The 16735-nt window shown below is 52.6% G+C and overlaps 2 long non-coding RNA genes across 3 annotated transcripts; one reads left to right on the top strand and one right to left on the bottom strand.

The window, feature by feature from the left end:
• Window positions 1-3950: 3950 nt before the first annotated feature.
• LOC122232750 lies at window positions 3951-6447 on the bottom strand. Of its 2 annotated transcripts, none has more exons than XR_006210141.1 (2): window positions 4953-6447; window positions 3951-4158 (listed from the first exon to the last, which is right to left on the bottom strand). It is a non-coding gene; the product is annotated as an uncharacterized LOC122232750 (long non-coding RNA). The 2 variants fall into 2 exon arrangements; XR_006210142.1 differs by having other exon boundaries at window positions 5459-6447.
• A 2768-nt stretch (window positions 6448-9215) lies between these two features.
• On the top strand, window positions 9216-12056 carry LOC122232760. Its single transcript, XR_006210153.1, has 2 exons — window positions 9216-10844; window positions 11014-12056. It is a non-coding gene; the product is annotated as an uncharacterized LOC122232760 (long non-coding RNA).
• The last annotated feature ends 4679 nt before the right edge of the window (window positions 12057-16735 follow it).

Raw genomic sequence — 16735 nt, 5'->3', positions numbered from 1 at the left:
GATGCAGCTGAGGGCCAGAGGACGCTCAGACACGTGACAAAGTGCCCAGCGCAAACAGCCAATGGACTTTCCCTTTCATTTCCCCTTGTTCCACCCCAGTTCACGATTACAGACAAACGGGAATGTCTCCCAGGAGCACTCGCCATGCTAGGCTGCTGATTCGAGAAAGAACAAGCGAAATACTAGCGTGTGTGTCCTCCCTTCCTGTCCTCAACCCACATCCGAAATCCATTTTATATCTGGCTGAAGCCAGAAGTTCTAAATATAGAGGGTGTGCCCTCCCCGGCACTCCCCAGTCTCTCTGCGGGGCTGTCTGTGAACCCACAGGCCATGTTCGCAGGGGCCCCATTAACCCAGCAAGTGTGGCCCCTTGGCATTGGTCCACAACCCCCCATCTCCAAGGACACACTCCTGCTAGCATATCAAAAGGAAGCACACTGTGTGTAACTCTATTTATTGCTCGCTATTTTTATGACCTGTGAAGGCCTTCTCTTCACTTGTTTACTGCGTGACATGGAAAATTACAGATATATGTAGATATATATTTTTAAAGGCATACACACAAAAAAAGACATAAAAGACAAAAGCCCCATACAGCGGCAGTGCCCTCCAGCGGAGGAAGAGAAGATACTTTAGCAGTGTTCTGTATAACAAACATATTACAGAAACAGAGTAAAACGGCCGTAGTGCTTAATTGTTTTGTCTGACAAATCTATTTTTAAAAACGGAAAGAGGTCAGACCTAGGATGTCAGTGCCTGAAATGTGCCACAGGCATCTTGGGAGAACTCTCTGAGATTTCACTACAAATGTTACTACCTTTATGCCCTTACAGAGCTGTGATTTTCCAAATGGCCGTGTCAAGATGATAACAAAGTAATTGCTTGGAAAGCGGGGGGGGGGGGGGGGGGGGGGGGGACTTAATCAGCCTGAGAACCTGGCAGATTGTTGCAAGTGTGGCTCCTACTGTCTACGTGTTCCTTTGCGCAGGCCCTTTGCGGTGTGGCCTGGCAGCTCTTCCCACTGAGAGGCAGAGTCGGTGTCATCACCCTTCAAATCTGGGCTGGCCCCGTGACTCTCTCCGACCATCGAATGTGGCAAAGTGAGAATGTGCTTTTTTTGGCCACCGTCACAAGAACAAGCCTGGGAAGTGTCCTGCAGGATGAGGGAGCACAGAAGAACCGAGGCATCCCGGCTGACTCACAGCTGACTGCATAGATGTGAGGGCGCCAGCCCAGCCCAAACTGCTGACTCATAAAATGGTAACTAAATAGGTGGCTCCTATTTTAAACTACTACGTTTTGGAGGAGTTTGTTACACAGCAATAGCTTAGCTGATACACCTTTTCTTTCTCCTCTTTACCAACACCCCCATCCCCCTAGAAAGGCTTATTGCTATGCAGAAAGCCCTTGTCAGAGAATCGGAAGATGTAGGTGCTACTCCTGACTCAGAATAATTTAGCTGTATGACTCTGAACTTGTCCTGTACCTTTCTGAGCATCAGTTTCCTTGTCTGAATGTTTACATCCAAGATGTTTCTGGCTGGAGCATCCGTATGAGGGAAACCGCCAGGCAGCTTGGACTTTTCCACACGCTGGTGTGAATGTCTTTAAGAGGTGTGCATAACAGATCTCATTACAAATGTGTCTTTTGATCAGTGGTCCCACTTCTTTGCCATTCTGCCATGGAATTAAACACCGAATACACTGGCAGTTATGCTCAAGGATGTCTAGTGCAGGATTATATGTATGGCAGACGTCAAGAAATAGCCTGAATGGCTATCAAGGAAAATGTCTGAACAAATAGTGCTATATTCATACTGTAAAATATCATGCAGCTATTTAAAGAATTCTCCAGAAGAACTTTCATGATAATTTTTTTTAAGTGAAAGAAGTGAGGTTCGGGGTACAGTACCATTTTTGTAAACAAAACAAAACACTTATATGAGTGTGCAGTTTCATATGCTTATTCGGCCACCAAGAAAGTTCGGAAGGACACAGAACATGCTGATTTCTTGGGCTGGAGACAGATTTCTAACAGCAAAAATGTGCAAACAGCCTCTGTGTTTTTAGGTGGAAGGGTTGGATTAATTTAATGATGGCACTTCCATATGGTGAAATAATACTCAGCTGTTAAAAGTGATGATACGTATTACATGAAAACAATTACATACATCTAAAATAATGGTATTAGTGAATATGAAACAATATTAAAGGAAATAAAAATGCATGATCCCACGTATTTAGAAAATCTTCGGGATAAAGACACACCAAATATCCTTGGTAATTTTTAATGATCATGAGCTTATAAGTGGCTTACCCTTATTTTCATGGATCTATGTTTTCTAATTTTGCTAAAATAACATGTATAAAAGGGGAAGGAATGGGGCACAGGCAGAAACGTTTAGCGATTCAAAGGTGTTGAGTAAAAGAAGCAGAACCAAAGGGGACTGGATCCTTCATAAACGCAACCACATCCCTAAACAACAAGGAGGTGAGCATACTTTGAGTTGGAAATCACAGTCTGTGAAAGACAGCTTGAGATATTTAGCCCAGTGGGCTGAGCAACCGGCCGTCTAGAATGTTTTTGGCTCACACAATATGATTAGAGTGGATGAGATAATTAATATTTATAAAGCACTTTCATATCCTGCAGAAGAAGCTGTTGTGTAAGATAATACTGTCTTCCTGAACTCAGTCCTTGTGTCTTTCTTCAAATGGGCCCAGGGCCACCTCTTCTGATTCCCCCTTGAAAGATCACCAGCTTATCTCCTAGTCAGCATGCTTTTTGGTTTTCTTAGACAAGAAAACCTGATTGGAGAAAGAGGTTACATTCCTCTTCACCGTAAATTATATACATCCAAACCAGAAACTCTTTTGCCTCTGGAGACTATGTTTGTACTTGGGCAGATGCTGTTCATCAAAGTATTAGCCTTGAACAAACTCCTTCTCTGCCAAGTTTAAAAGACCCCGGACACGACAGGAACTTCTAATGAAGACAGATGATTCCGCATAGATTTAGACTGAAGGCAGCTTGGATTAGGTGTGCGCCACGCAGACTGGAAGGGGATGGGTTGTTTCTGGGGTGCGGCTTCTCCCCCAAGGCTACCGCCAGCCACCAAGCCACTCTCACCCCAAGCCTGGAATTCACACAAACAACTAGTCTCCGGATGGGAAACTCACTGACATTCCGCCTAAGTCCATCGCCGGGCAACTTATGAGGAAACGGAGCATTCTGAGAGGGCCTGGCCCCTGGTGAACTTGCCCTTCCCTGCGGACAGCCGTCTTGCCCCTTCCTTCGCCTTTGGCGGGTTCTGTAAGGGCTTGTGAGTGATACGGGCCCTCCGTCCAACTCAAGGCGTTATCATCACTTTGGCTTTTGCTCTGGGAGGAGAAGCTGCCATTACTTCTTCCACCCAGTCCCGTCGCAGTCGTAGCACACTGACCAAAAGCATTCTGACCACAGAATATGTCACTTCAGGACAGAAAGCCGCTGGATGCAAAGTTTGGCAACTTGTTTCCATCCTTGCTACCCTGGGTGACTGAATAGTAACAGGCTGTGCAGGTTTCTCCACAGTCCCCTGAGTCCCACACATTCCTTTCTCGGGAGTCACTGTGTGTGATTCCTTGGAAGAAAAAGTGGACATTTGAGTCGCTTCCTTTTCCCTCCTGCTAAAACTTGCTTCTCAGTCCCTCACTCTTGCTCACTGAGTCACTGGTCCTGGCTCTCCTGCTTTCATATTTTAAACACACATTTTATCAGCATGAGCGGCGGGACACCGTGACTCTTTGCACCACAGGAATGAATTCTTGTCATGAGAGTGAAGCCTCAAACATCACTCTTTAAAAGTGTACTCTGTAAAAGCAGTTGTTGTTTGGGGGATGGTTTGTGGCCAGGAGTTTAAAAATTTCCCCAGAAACGACATTCCAGAAACAATGAAAACCACCCCAGAGTTGGGCAGTGTTACCTTTATTTAACTGCAAGTACTCACAGTTCTGCAACTGTGAATGTTCCCTTTTTCTGGGTGTAAAATGTCTGGGTCCATGGAAAAGTTAGTCCTGGGCTGCGTCGGGACAGGACATTTGTTGTTAGAAGCAGCATCTTTCCTGCCGGTGGGCCGGTTGCATAACTGGCAGTTCCCAACACTGCTCTTGCTGTAGTCTGTATAAAACAGTTACCAAATTAGAAAAAATAACCCTTATGAAATATGCTGTGTGCTGAATCACACCTAGATATTAGCTGAGTAAAAGTACACTTCCTAAGAAGTCAGACTCTTAGGGGCACCTGGGTGGCTCAGTCAGTTGAGCGTCCAACTACGGCTCAGGTCATGATCTGGCAGCTCGTGAGTTCAAGCCCCACGTCGGGCTCTGTGCTGACAGCTCGGAGCCTGGAGCCTGCTTCGGATTCTGTGCCTCCCTCTCTCTCTGTCCCTCCCCTACTTGTGCTCTGTCTCTCTCTCCTTCAAAAATAAACATTAAAAAAAATTTTTTTTAAAGAGAAGTCAAACTCTTAGCACAAGTGAGAAAACGATCGTCAATATCATTAACTAAAAACTCCGTGCCTGGTGCCGTGACAGCTGATTGGGTGCAGCTGCCCGTAGGGTTGCACTTGGCCCGCCTATGTGTCAGATACACTTAAGCTCGAGGTCAGCTTAGAAACGAACAACACGACGTCTGTTTGGAGGCACTTGCTGACCAGCATTTAAATTTGAAGAACAGAGGGCCGCCTGGGTGGCTCGTGGGTTAAGTGTCCGACTTCGGCTCAGGTCATGATCTCACAGTCTGTGGGTTCGAGCCCCGCATCGGGCTCTGTGCTGACAGCTCAGAGCCTGGAGCCTGCTTCCGATTCTGTGTCTCCCTCTCTCTCTGGCCCTCCCCTGCTCATGTTCTGTCTCTCTCTGTCGCAAAAATAAATAAAAACATTTAAAAATTTTTTTTAATTTGAAGAACAGAAACCCGTCATTCGGAGCTCCTCATAGGTCAGACTGGAAGACACCGTGTTTCTTGACCGTGGGGTGTGTCCAGCGTGTCCTAGCCCTCTGTTCAGGAAACCTCTTTGGAGGACCTCCGGGTGCCTGTGAGCGGTGTGGATGGGAGTGAAGAAAGAGCAGAGAAATCCCCAGCTCTGGAGGTTGGCAACCAGAGGAGGAGGAAGACGTGTGCCAGTGCGGACGGCGACACGGTCACCGCCCGGGATGCGTGCGGTGCGCTGGGAAGGAAAGTTCAGAAAGTCGTGGGCCGGCATGACAAGTGGGCCTCAGTCCCCCCCGGGGCAGCGGACCTAGAGGGCCGGGGTCAGCGACACGACAGCTGAGAGCTGACGTGGGAGCCGGGAACCCCTTTGGCCACACCTGTGCTTTCTGTCTGCCCGCCCTTTCCTGCCGGAGGTCACGCTGGCCCGGTTGACGGTTGGCAGCAAGCACGATCTCCCATGGAGTAAACCCGCGGGCCGGGGCACTCACCCGGGTGTGGTCCCGGGGTGGCAGCCGATGAGTCGGGTGGGAAGTGAGAGGTAAGATAACCCGCGTGCATTTCACCCCACGCGCGTGCACGTTGCCTCTGGCTCCCTGCGCGGGAATCCGTCCACAGACGGAAGCACCCCTGCGGGCCGCCTGACGTCCCCGTGAGCCCGCTCGGCGGGGATGGCAGCACCGCCCAAGGGGCTCGTGCCGTGTTCTGAGGCAGCGGGATTCGGGGCTCGCTGTCTCCACACTCTCGATTTCGTTTTTATTCTCTTGAACCTGTTTCCACCAGGCTGCAAATGAACAGGCGTATTCCAGGCAGCGTCTGCAGATGTCGCTTCAGCTGAGCGAGCAACTTGCGGGACGTGTCTGCGTCCCGCGCTGGGACTCCGAAAGCTCACGTCGTCGGCGTGGTGCGTGGGTCACCCCAGCTTCTGCCGCGAGAACCCCCGTTTGTCGGCCGGCGTCTGTGGGAGACTTGAGAGTCCTCTTCACACCCTCGCAAAGACTGCACGTTGAAAGCGGACATGGTTTTGCACTAAAAACGAGTCATCCTAGGACGCATTGTGACCTATACGAGAGAGACAAACATGCGACGTTGACGTTTGGCTTTTTACAGCTAAACCTGGTCTCCCCGCCTCCTGTGTGGCCTCCTCTGTCTTCTGCCCCTTCTCCGTTGGTGTTGAATCCGGATTTCTTTAAAGTAGGCGTCAGTACTTTGCCAGAAGCCCTCCGGCAACAAGACGACCATCAATGAAATGGCAATGGAATCCCTAGATTCGCCGCATTTCTTTCTTGCCTTCGCTCTTCTGAGGGGTGTCCTTGGTGAGAGGTGTTTGGAATTCAGTTCATCTCTTTCGTCGAAAACACAGAGGGTTCGCTTCCTCCGCCAGGCCTTTGTGAAAGGTGTGAGCGGAAACGCGGGTCACGTACCGCTGAGCGGCTTCCAGAAGAACCAGCGCCCGAGTGGGAACAGGAGGACCCCCTTTGCAGGGAGGGCCTGGAGGGCGGGGCTTCCTGGGGAGGGCGGGGCTTCCTGAGGAGGGCGGGGCGGGGAGGGGTAGGCCTCTTCTCGCCAGTCCCAGTCCCCTGGCGGGACTGGTCTCCTACCGGGAGAGAGACGAGAGAGACGTGGTGCGAGGCGGGGGCCCAGGAGCCGAGAGGCGAGTGTTAGGCGTGCGTGTGCAGACGGACACACGCACCCGGGGCGGGGAGAGCGAGGTGCCGTCCCGGGGTGGGGGGCGGCGCCACGGAGGATTCACCGGCCTCTGCTCACGCCGCCCGGAGCTGGAGCCGGAGGAGGGAAGCGGGCCGAGACGGGACCCCGGGGCCAGACGGAAGCTCCTGAGGCACTGCCTGTTCTCCGCAGACTGCTGCCTCCCTCTCCCGCTGCCGCCCAAGCCTCCCCGGCCACGTGGCTCCTCCGGACCGCGACCGACGCCGTCCCACCCGCCTCTCCCTGCACGCGACCTTCCGTGGGTGCCGGCAGAAAAGGCCGGCTCTGAGATTTCCGTTCTCCCGGACGTCCGGCCTGCTGCTCGGCGCCCCCCCCCCCCCACTCTCCTTCCACACCCACCCCCCATCCCCTAGTTGAGGGGCGCCGGGAGAGCACAGCAGGGGCCCGCGCCGCGTGGCTTGCGGAGGACGGGCCTGGTCGCACCGTGGGTGCCAGCGGCCGAGCTGAGAGGGTTGCACTCCCGCTCTGGGGTGTGGGGAAGGCCACGCGGCGGACGGGCGCTTTCCATTTCCCATCGTGAAGGCCGCAGACGCTTCCTTGGGCGTCAATGCCAGACCGCTCGGAATTCAGGACGGTGAAACGGGCCGACGCAACGAGGACGGCGCGAGGCTGCCCTTCTGGGCCGCGTAATAGCCCCGCCCTTCCAATGCCGGGATGCCAGCGCTCTGTCCGCACCCAGCAGCTCACCCACCGCTCGGGGCCCGGTGGAGCCGTCCTGGTTCCGCTAGGTCCTCCCTACTTTGTCCGGGACCCGCCGACATGGCCATTCGGAATTCTCTTCCTGGGGACCGGATGTTTCCCCGAATACCCTTCTTGGGGAGTTTGCTTCTGGTATCTTCCTGTCAAAAACTCAGGAACTAGATTGTCCACGGACTTTAGTCCCTCAAATGCGGGTCCACTGTGCCCAAGGAAAAGGACAGGCTTCCGCTTGGGGTAAATGACAAAGGCTGTGATCGCACACGGCCGCCCCTCGTCCCCCTGCTGGGCCGCTGGTGTAACGCCACCGATGCTGCCGGCCGTGTGCACACACCCGCGCGGGCGAGACACCCCTCGTGTTTTCCGAGGATATCTCTGAGCAGACGTGGTGCCGGCGGCCGACAAAAGAGGGCGTCTCGTGGAAGGCCCTGGAGAGCTGTACAAATAGCAACCGGTGAGCACCAGGTTAGATGAAAGCTAATTAAAAATGACGTATTAAACACGGTGCTGCCGGCTGGCGAGTGCCGGTGTTTCACGTCTGCTTCCCCAGGGATGTGATCCCAGTGCCCCTTCTCTGCAGAGTCATCGGTTACCTGCGCCCCACCCCACCCCCCGCACGCCAGGAAACACGAACACCTCCGGCCCTTCCTGCTGTTCGCCCTTTCCGCTCACCTGCTAAACACCCTCCCACTGAAGTCATCCCACCGCCTTTAAGGGAGAGGTGTTTAGAAAGACAATGGATTATGCAATTTCATTTCAAGGGCTTATTCTCAGAAAAATGACTCAGATCATGGAAAGGGTCTGTGTATTTAAATGAGAAGTGAATCATTCCTACCTGTTTATGGTCCCCCCCTGGCTGGGACCTGGGGGAGGGAAGAGGTGAGCAGATGATCAGAGAACCAAGTGTCTGCTGCGGTAGGAGCCCCCACGTGCACTAAGCCCCCACAAAAAGCTAAGTTTTAATGGCCTTGACCTCAATCAAGTTTTTAAAACGATCTTTTCCTGGACTTGTCCGTATTTCCACTTTTCTTTAGGACAAGGAGATCGCTGCTGCGAGGAACTTGGTTTGTAGGCAACTTTGACCCAGTCCTCGGCGGTAAAATGTGCATACCTATAACCATAACTTATGGCAAAGAGCCATTGACATTGGTTCCTTTTATAGCTTATCTGTTGCCCAAAGGAGGGGCCTGCCTGTGTGTTATTGTGTGTGGGTGAGGGATCTGGGTCAGTGCGCCCTTCGAACTGATAGGCGGCCCTGGGATTACCTGCGCGCACCGGGAAGAAAAGAAACAGAACTCAGGGCCCCCGAGGCTTGGCTTGGCGCGTGCATCGTGCACTTTCGCAGGCTCCCAGGAGAGGGCATCCACTTTTTGGAAAAATATCTCGCAGCTACCGGTTTCCCGTTCCCGAGGCACACGGCGTGAGCAGCCCCTGCCCCGTGAGGCCAGCTCTGGAAAGCACGGAAGTAGGACATGCTTGCTAACCTACGTCTTTTCTTGACATAGTGTGTCGTTCAATGCCGGGGCTGAGGGCAGCAAGGACGGTCGTCGGCCTGAAGTGTCAGAGCACGCCGTGTGGCCAGAGAGCAACATGTGATTAAAGACACATACCTGTGGGGATCGGCACAGTCTTTTCAGGGTTGGAAACATATTGGGGATCATATGAGCCTTGTTTGCCACCATAAGAACAAACAAAACCAATAACCCAAAGGACCAGATCAAAAAAAATAAATAAAACTGCAAAGGCACCTGGGTGGCTCAGTCGGTTAAGTGTCCGACTTTGGCTCAGGTCATGATCTCACGGTTCGTGGGTTCAAGCCCCAAGTCGGGCTCTGTGCTGATGGCTTTGAGCCTGCTTCAGATCCTTTGTCCCCACCTCCCGCTGCCCCTTCCCACTCGTTCTCTCCTTCTCAAAAATAAATAAACTTAAAAGAGAGAGAGAGAAAGAAAAGAAGAGAAAGAAAGAAAAAGAAGAAAGAAAAAGAAAAGCAAGGCTTCCTGTGTTTGGACACCTGACGTGCTTGGGAAGCCACTGCGCCTGATCCGCCAGCACAGTTGTGGGGAAGGCAAGGCTCACGTGTCCTGCAGGCTCGCAAAGGGCGCGCACGCTCTGCCCTGTCCCAGCTGTGTGTCAGATGGTGGTTGGGAAAGGACCATGTGTGCAAGGCACATGTGCAAAGGTACAAAGACTAAACCACAAGACGGCGATCTGCCAGCAAGAGTCACAGAACCGTGGGGCGCGGCTGGTCCTGCGGCTGCACCAGCCTGAAGCCCGGCTTGCGCACAGGGTTCATGCAGCTGAGGCACCAGCTGCAAGGCCCCTGCAGGGATGTGGCAGAGCTGAGGCTGCTGCACGTGTCCCCTTGGAGCAAGAGTGGCGCCCTCACCTGGGGGCCCGGGGCTCTCCGTTCCACCTCTCTGCTCTCTCAACACAAACCTCTTGGAAAATGAGTGAAATCACATGGGCGTTGAAATCTTACTGTCTCCAAGTTTTATTTTTAATAGAGAAGACAGTCCAATGTTGAGCATCCACATTTACAGCTGGTTGTGGCGTTCTAGAACCCCAGCCTGGTCTAACCCTAAAAACCCAGAGCTGGGTCTCTGTCCCCTACCAGAGGCCTGTGGTCACGGCAGTCCTGGGAGCATCAGGCCGGTAAGGTCCATGTGGGGGGGGGGGACCCACGGCGGTGTGAAGGCGGCCACATGGGGGGACCCACGGCAGTGTGAAGGCGGCCACGCCATTTGTCCGGTGACCACAGTGGGTGTTTTGTGGGTGCCGTGCCTAGAGGAGCCGCGGGGAGTCGAGGGCTGGGATGGCCCGCAATTGTGGGACCAGACGGGCACGTACAGGGCAGCCGGGCCGGTACTCACTTCCTCGGAATGTCTGAAGAGTCCTGGCAAAACCCCACCGGCTCGACAGAAGAAGAAAGGCCTGCCAGTTCGGCACACGTCACTCATGTGTAAATTATGTTTAAAAGCACAACATCAGAAGGAGAGAGACAGACTCTGTAAATCGCTGTCTGGTCGACACAGAGCTAATGCGCTCCCTGGATGTGAGTGATTCAGCCAAATGCGGTGCTTGGCACTTACGGAGTCGAGAACTGATACGGGGTGGCCTGCTATCAGTTGGCGTGTGGATGCACGTTCTCTTCCTCCTCGCCCTCTGTGACATGTGCTCGCGGTCCCTGGAGGGACAGCAGGGCAGGCACAGAGGGGAGGGCGCAGGACGGCACACTCGGCGGGTGTGAACTCTCAGGAAGCGGCTTCTTGCCCATCTCACGGAGCTCTGGGAGGATGGAGGTCAGCCCTCCGAGAGCTCCCGTGTCGTAGGAGGAAGGGGGATTGGAGGCAACACAGAGCTCCAAAGGAGCAGCGGGGACCACTCTGCTTAGTCGACCAACCACTCACCGTTTAGTAGGTACCAGTCGGACAGAGAAGAAGACACGATTTCTAGGTAAGTCTGCCCTGGCCTAAGGCCTCCCGGGGAGGGAGGGGGCGTGAGACACGGGGAGACAGGGCAATGGGGTCATGGGGCACAGGGACACGGGGAAAGACGCCAGGGGGACTCACTAGATAATATGGCGCTCGGTCCTCATGGTCTCGTCCGTCGTCCTTCCCGGCAGGCTGCTTGGGTCCCCCTACAAGGAGGCCTCCGCAGACCCACGCCTCATCGCCATCGGGATATGACCGGACCCGTGGGAGCAGCCAGGAGGCTTGGAGCGTGGGCGGGAGAGGTGCATCCATACAGGCCCCGAGCAGGGAGCACCGAGGGGTCCCCGATGCATCTCAGGGGACCCTCTCAGGAAAGCCATAAAGCTGACCTGTGAGTAGCAGTCACCAAATACAATACTTGCCCGCATCACATTGCCTAAGACAGGAGTGTAACTGTGGGTCAAGGACGGGAAAGGAAATGGGAGGTGACAGATGGGAAAGACACGGGAGGCGGTGAACAGCGGCAGGGACACCACGCAGACACACAGCCGCAAGAGCACGGTGGTGCCGGACAGGTGGACACGTGAGGTCACGTAGGGCCTCTCCGGGACAGCCTGTGGTCGCGGGTACACCCAAAGGCTCGTTATGGGATCCGACTCCGAGCAAGAACGTCTTCGAGAACGTCCTCCTCTCCCTGGCCGGTCACAGGAGACCCCGGGCTCGGACTCCTGCTCCTCCTGAGAGCCCCAGGCCTCCGAGGGCACATCACGCCAGCTGGCCGAGAACTTCCCGGCAGCGTCTTCCAGCCTCCAGGCTCTCACTCGCTCTTCCTGCTCCTCTGAGAGAGCCCGGGTGGCAGTGAAGGGGTCCGTGAAACGGGCCAGGACCGGGATGAAGAGGTGACGGAGTGCTCAGACGCCTTCTGCTTATCGGGGGCCCGATCATCCACATCCACGAGGGCTCCATCCCGGAGCCGGCCTGATCTCTACTCGGGACCTGAAAGTGAGAATGACCCCGTTTGTCCCCAGAGGACGCTCGTGAGCCCCTTCAGGATTCAGTACAAGACGGCCCGTCCTGTGGACCGCCAGAACCAAGGCTGTGACGTAACGGTCCCCAGTCTTGGCTGCTGCTAGCGACGCGGCTGGCTGTGCCCGGACGCTGGACACAAAGACTCCAGTGGTCTTCCCTGGTGGTGGTGCCCAGCCACCACGTGGAAACAAAGCTTAAACCTTGATTAGTGCGTGCTTGCATTTCCTTACGTTTTGGCTGCTTTGTATCTATAAATATGGAGCAAGTTAGCTGCTTCAGGGAAGTATTCTGAAGTATGAGCAAAGTAGAAAAGTAGTTACACACAGTCTTATTACCCAGATACACCTAGTAACGTTCTGTCGTTTCCTCCTGGGTCTTTGTTACTGTGCTTTAAGCACAGTTGAAATCACACAGTAGATACAGTTTTGAAAACTTAAGAAGACTTAACGTAGCGGAACAATTTCCACACGCATCAAACAATTTTGTAAACAAAATGTAAACACGATTTTTTAATGGCAGCATAAAACTGAAATATAAGGATGAACTACATTTTACATTTTCCTCTCTTAAATTACAATTCTAATAATATTAATATTGGCTCCTACTCATGGAGCCCTTGCTATTTCTAAACACTGTGTTTAGCATTATATATAGATTATCTGGTTTTAATTGTCAAATCAATCCTATGGAGTAAATACTACCGTTTTACCAATATCAGAGGTAAGGAAACCAGGACTCAGTGGGGACTAATGGTCCCTGGCAGGTGACCCAGCTGAACAGGATCCAGACTTCTTCTGGGGTCCCCGTGCCCCACGCACACATGTGTCAAACCCCTCCCCTGGGGCGGGCTTTGTGCAGGTGCCAGGAGCGCAAAGCCGGGGAAAGGCCGAGCTGGGTCTGCTCACAGCGTCTCACCGTCTGGCAGGGCACTCAGAAACACACTGAGCACCTGGTTGGTTTTGGGGACGTCAGTGGACATTTCCACTGCGTCTCCTCTTTTGTCAAATGGAGACACTAGGACCAGTCATGACCGTCGCGAAGAGCGGTGAGAAGTGAAAACAGGGAGAGTCCTCCTCGTGTTGTGCGGGGGGCCTGGCAGCTCCCTGGTGGTGGAGAGGAGCAGAGGGGGGACCGGGCACAGTAGTGCCCAGAGGGTTGCAGACCTTCCAGTGTACGAGTCAACTGAACAACGGAGCGGCGCCCGGGGGGCTCAGTCGGTTGAGCATCCGACTCCTGGTTTCGGCTCAGGTCACGATCTCATGGCGGGTCGAGCCCCGCATCACACTCTGTGCTGACAGTGCAGAGCCTGCTTGGGATTCTCTTTCTTTCTCTGCCCCTCCCCTGCATGTGCACTCTCTCTCTCAAAATAAATAAATAAGCTTAAAAAACTATTTTAAAAAAGGAATCAACTGAACAATGGACTGTTATTCAACCTTCAAAACGAGGGACGTTTTCATACCTGCTACAGCATGGACGGGCCTGGGGGACATTATGCTCAGTGAGATAAGCCAGACACAAGAGGGCACATTTTGTGTGATTCCACTGACAGGAGGTACCCAGAGCCGTCAGGTTCAGAGAGACACAAAGCGGGGCTGGGAGGGGGACAGAGTTAGTGTTCGGTGGGGACAGAGTTTCAGTTTTACGAGGTGAAAAGGTTCTGGAGACGGATGGTGGGGACGGCTGCACAATGCTGTGAATGTGTTTACCATCCCTGAACTGGACTCTGAGAAATGGCTCAGTGGTGGCTTTTATGTTACACGAGATTTATCGTGATAAGGAAGCGAGCGCCAGAGATATTCTCTGTTGCGCTGGGCTGTGTGTGCTCCCTATAGGGGCTGGAAGGGTGGGCTCCTTGCTGATTTACCACAGCAGGTGGCATGTGGGACTCCCACCCGCTCCAAGGGAGGAAATGATGAAAGGTGAGACCCAGGGTCAAAAAGAGAGAATTGGCCTGGACAGTGACACGAACCACCTCGGGGTGGGGGGGGGGGGCAGGCAGAAAAACAGGCTTTCCAACCTCACGTGTGCCGGAGACATTCTCGGGTGGCGTCGGCGTGTCCCGAACTAGACCCTCAGGACTCGCGTCCCCGCTTATTCGGCACTGCTTATGCGGCACGCTCGGGGTTCACGTCAGAACTGGTTCCAGAAATTTATGACCATTGGAAACCACTGACTCAAAGGAAGAGACAGAATTTCAGGCAAACACAGTGAGAGATTTGGAGGTGGGGTCCCCAGACCCCAGACTACACCTGCACAGTGGCGGGTGTTCTGGGTGGCGGGTGGAACCCGAGGAAGGCAATTCCTGGGGTTTCAAGCGCGGTGGGCCCACAGGAGTGGAGGCTGGAGTCCGCTGTGGCAGCCCAAGGCAGGGGGACAGTTCTCGTAACCAGGGATAGCTCACTGGGCAACTGTGTTCAGCAGGGCCAGGATCCAGAATCAGGAAGCAATGTTGTAGAGGTCTCTGAGCAGTCAAATTAAATATTACAAAGTTAATGCACTAGATCTTGTGCTTTTTGCTGATAATAGAGCCCTTGGGCTCTCACTTACAACCTACTCACTCATACAGATGATTCAGGCAAGCCTGGCTACGTGATTTCTCGGCTCATGGTCTATCAGAAATTGAAGAAAGCTCAGAGGAGGAGGACAGGGGGCTGGCTGAGGCAGGTGAAGACAGCACTGGGGCCCTGACAGCAAAGGAGGGGCATGAGGCATTGCATGGGAATAAAATAATAAAACAGCTTGGCAGCCACGGGCAAATAATATCATGTACCTAGTGTGAGGGGTCCAAGAGAAAATCCAAAATGGTGCCTGAAATGTTTGGTCCCATAATGGAATGAAATTTCCTTCTCTGACAGAGATTAAGGACATTTGCTCCTCTGGAGGGTATTCCTACCTATCGGTGCCTGTCTCTGGAGGACAGGCTGAGGGGAAAGATGAGCGCTGAGATCAGTTCTACTTCCGGGACCCCATGTGTAAGGAGCTGGAAATTGCTGTTTCCCCATCGTATGAGTTTCCTGGCAGCCGCTGTAACAAGTGTCATCAACTGGGTGGCTGAAAACAATGGGAATTTACTCTCCCCTGGTCTGGAGCTACAAGTCCAAAATCAAGGTGTCTGCTGGACCTCCCTCCCTCTGAAGGCTCTGGGAGGACCCTTCCCGGCTCACAGCCTCCAGTGGTTCCTGGTGTCCCTTGGCTTTCCTTGGCTTGCACATGCTTCACTCCAGTCCCTGCCTCCTTCTTCACATGGCATTACCTCTGTGTCCAGATGTCCTCCTTCTCATAAGGACACTAGACACTGGAGTAGGGCCCACTGTCCTCCAGTATGACTTCATCATAACCATTGCGTCTGCAAAGATCCTATGTGCACACGCTGAGGTTCTGGGTGCAGTGGATTTGGGGCATACCATGTGATCCAGTACAACCACCCTTTACCCATCCCCTTTGTCCCTCCTTCCCGCCTGCTCCCCGCTTTTACTTTGGAGATCCATCCAGTTCCACTGACTTCCTGCTTCTCAGGTGTGTTCAGCCAACCAGAGCACAGCCAGCGTGGGGGGAAACAGCTCCGTCATCCTCAGGTGAGGGCAAGGAAGCACCAGGGGCAAGTCAGCCTGGGAACTGATAGTTGTTGGTTGGGCTGGAGCCAGCCGCTAGACTCCCAGACACCCCATGCGGGTGGTCTTCAATGCGCCCAGTGCCCACCGTAGCCGCACCAGAGGTGCAGTCGGCCCCCTTCCCATTTTGCTGGCTCCATTTGGGTTCCCTTTACAACCCGAAGTGTCTTAAGGCTCACCTCCTTAGGCCTGTTGACGGCTGACCCATCTCTCTTCCAAATCAGGCAAATAAATAAAGGAAACAAAACCTTTTCTGCTTTGGGAAGAAGTTAAAAAGGCACTTGGTTGTATGGCCAACCCAACTGTCATTTGTTCATCACCCAAGAGGGCTGGGCCGGTGAACTACAGAGCCCAGGACCTTTTGGACAATGGAGGATTCCTACCTCTGTGCAGAAGGCTGGTAACAGTTTCAGTAATGAAGGAGTTTTACTGGGAATACAAGATGTGTGAGACCCCTTGACAAGCCCTAGGCCCAGGAAGTCTTGAAAAAGTGAACAAAATGAAAGTAATCCAAATATGGTCTGATGTAGAGAGAGGAGACATCCCTCAACAGGGCACATCCTAAAACAAGTCTACAGTAGTTCTGGGGGTACAAACGTATGGATATAATATGATAGACAGCTATGGTGATCATAATCATAAGTCACTAAAAATCATTAGAGGCCATGTGCCTCTAGAATATAAGCATCTATTATTTTTTGAAAAAAATCATAAAAATTTTAACAGGTGAATATTTCAGTTATCTGAAAAATGTATTCTTAGAATGCTTCTTGACAATGTCAGATAAATTAAGAATTACTTAATAGCACCTCTGTAAATATATGCATTTGTTTGAGAGCGGAGAGGAATCCATTTGTGGTGTTTCAAATAAAGAACATATGTTCTCTGAGATCTCTATTCAATGCTCGAATGCCTATTTATTTTTCCTATTTCTCCTATAAAGAAATAAGAATTGTCTGAAGAAACAAAGACTGCTTATTGCTAACATACAAGTTTGCATGACTGTCTAGATGAAGTTTTCCTCACTAATTACGATTCTTTACTCCTAGGTATATATCCAAGGGAAACGAAGACAGGCGTGTGTCCCAAAAGGACTTGTACACAAATGTTCACGGTGGCATTAGTCATAATAGCCCCAAAGTGGAAACAACCCAAATGTCTGTCAATGGATGAACGGAGAAACAAACTGTGTTATACCTGTACAATGGGCTATTATTTGGCAATACAAAGGCTTGAAGTATGACACGTGCGACACTGTGGATGAACCTTGAAA

This window comes from Panthera tigris, chromosome D3, assembly GCF_018350195.1.
Source record: "Panthera tigris isolate Pti1 chromosome D3, P.tigris_Pti1_mat1.1, whole genome shotgun sequence".
In the NCBI taxonomy this organism is placed as follows: Eukaryota; Metazoa; Chordata; class Mammalia; order Carnivora; family Felidae; genus Panthera; species Panthera tigris.
Note: the sequence above shows the minus strand (reverse complement) of the source record. Positions and strands in the feature narration are given on the sequence as shown.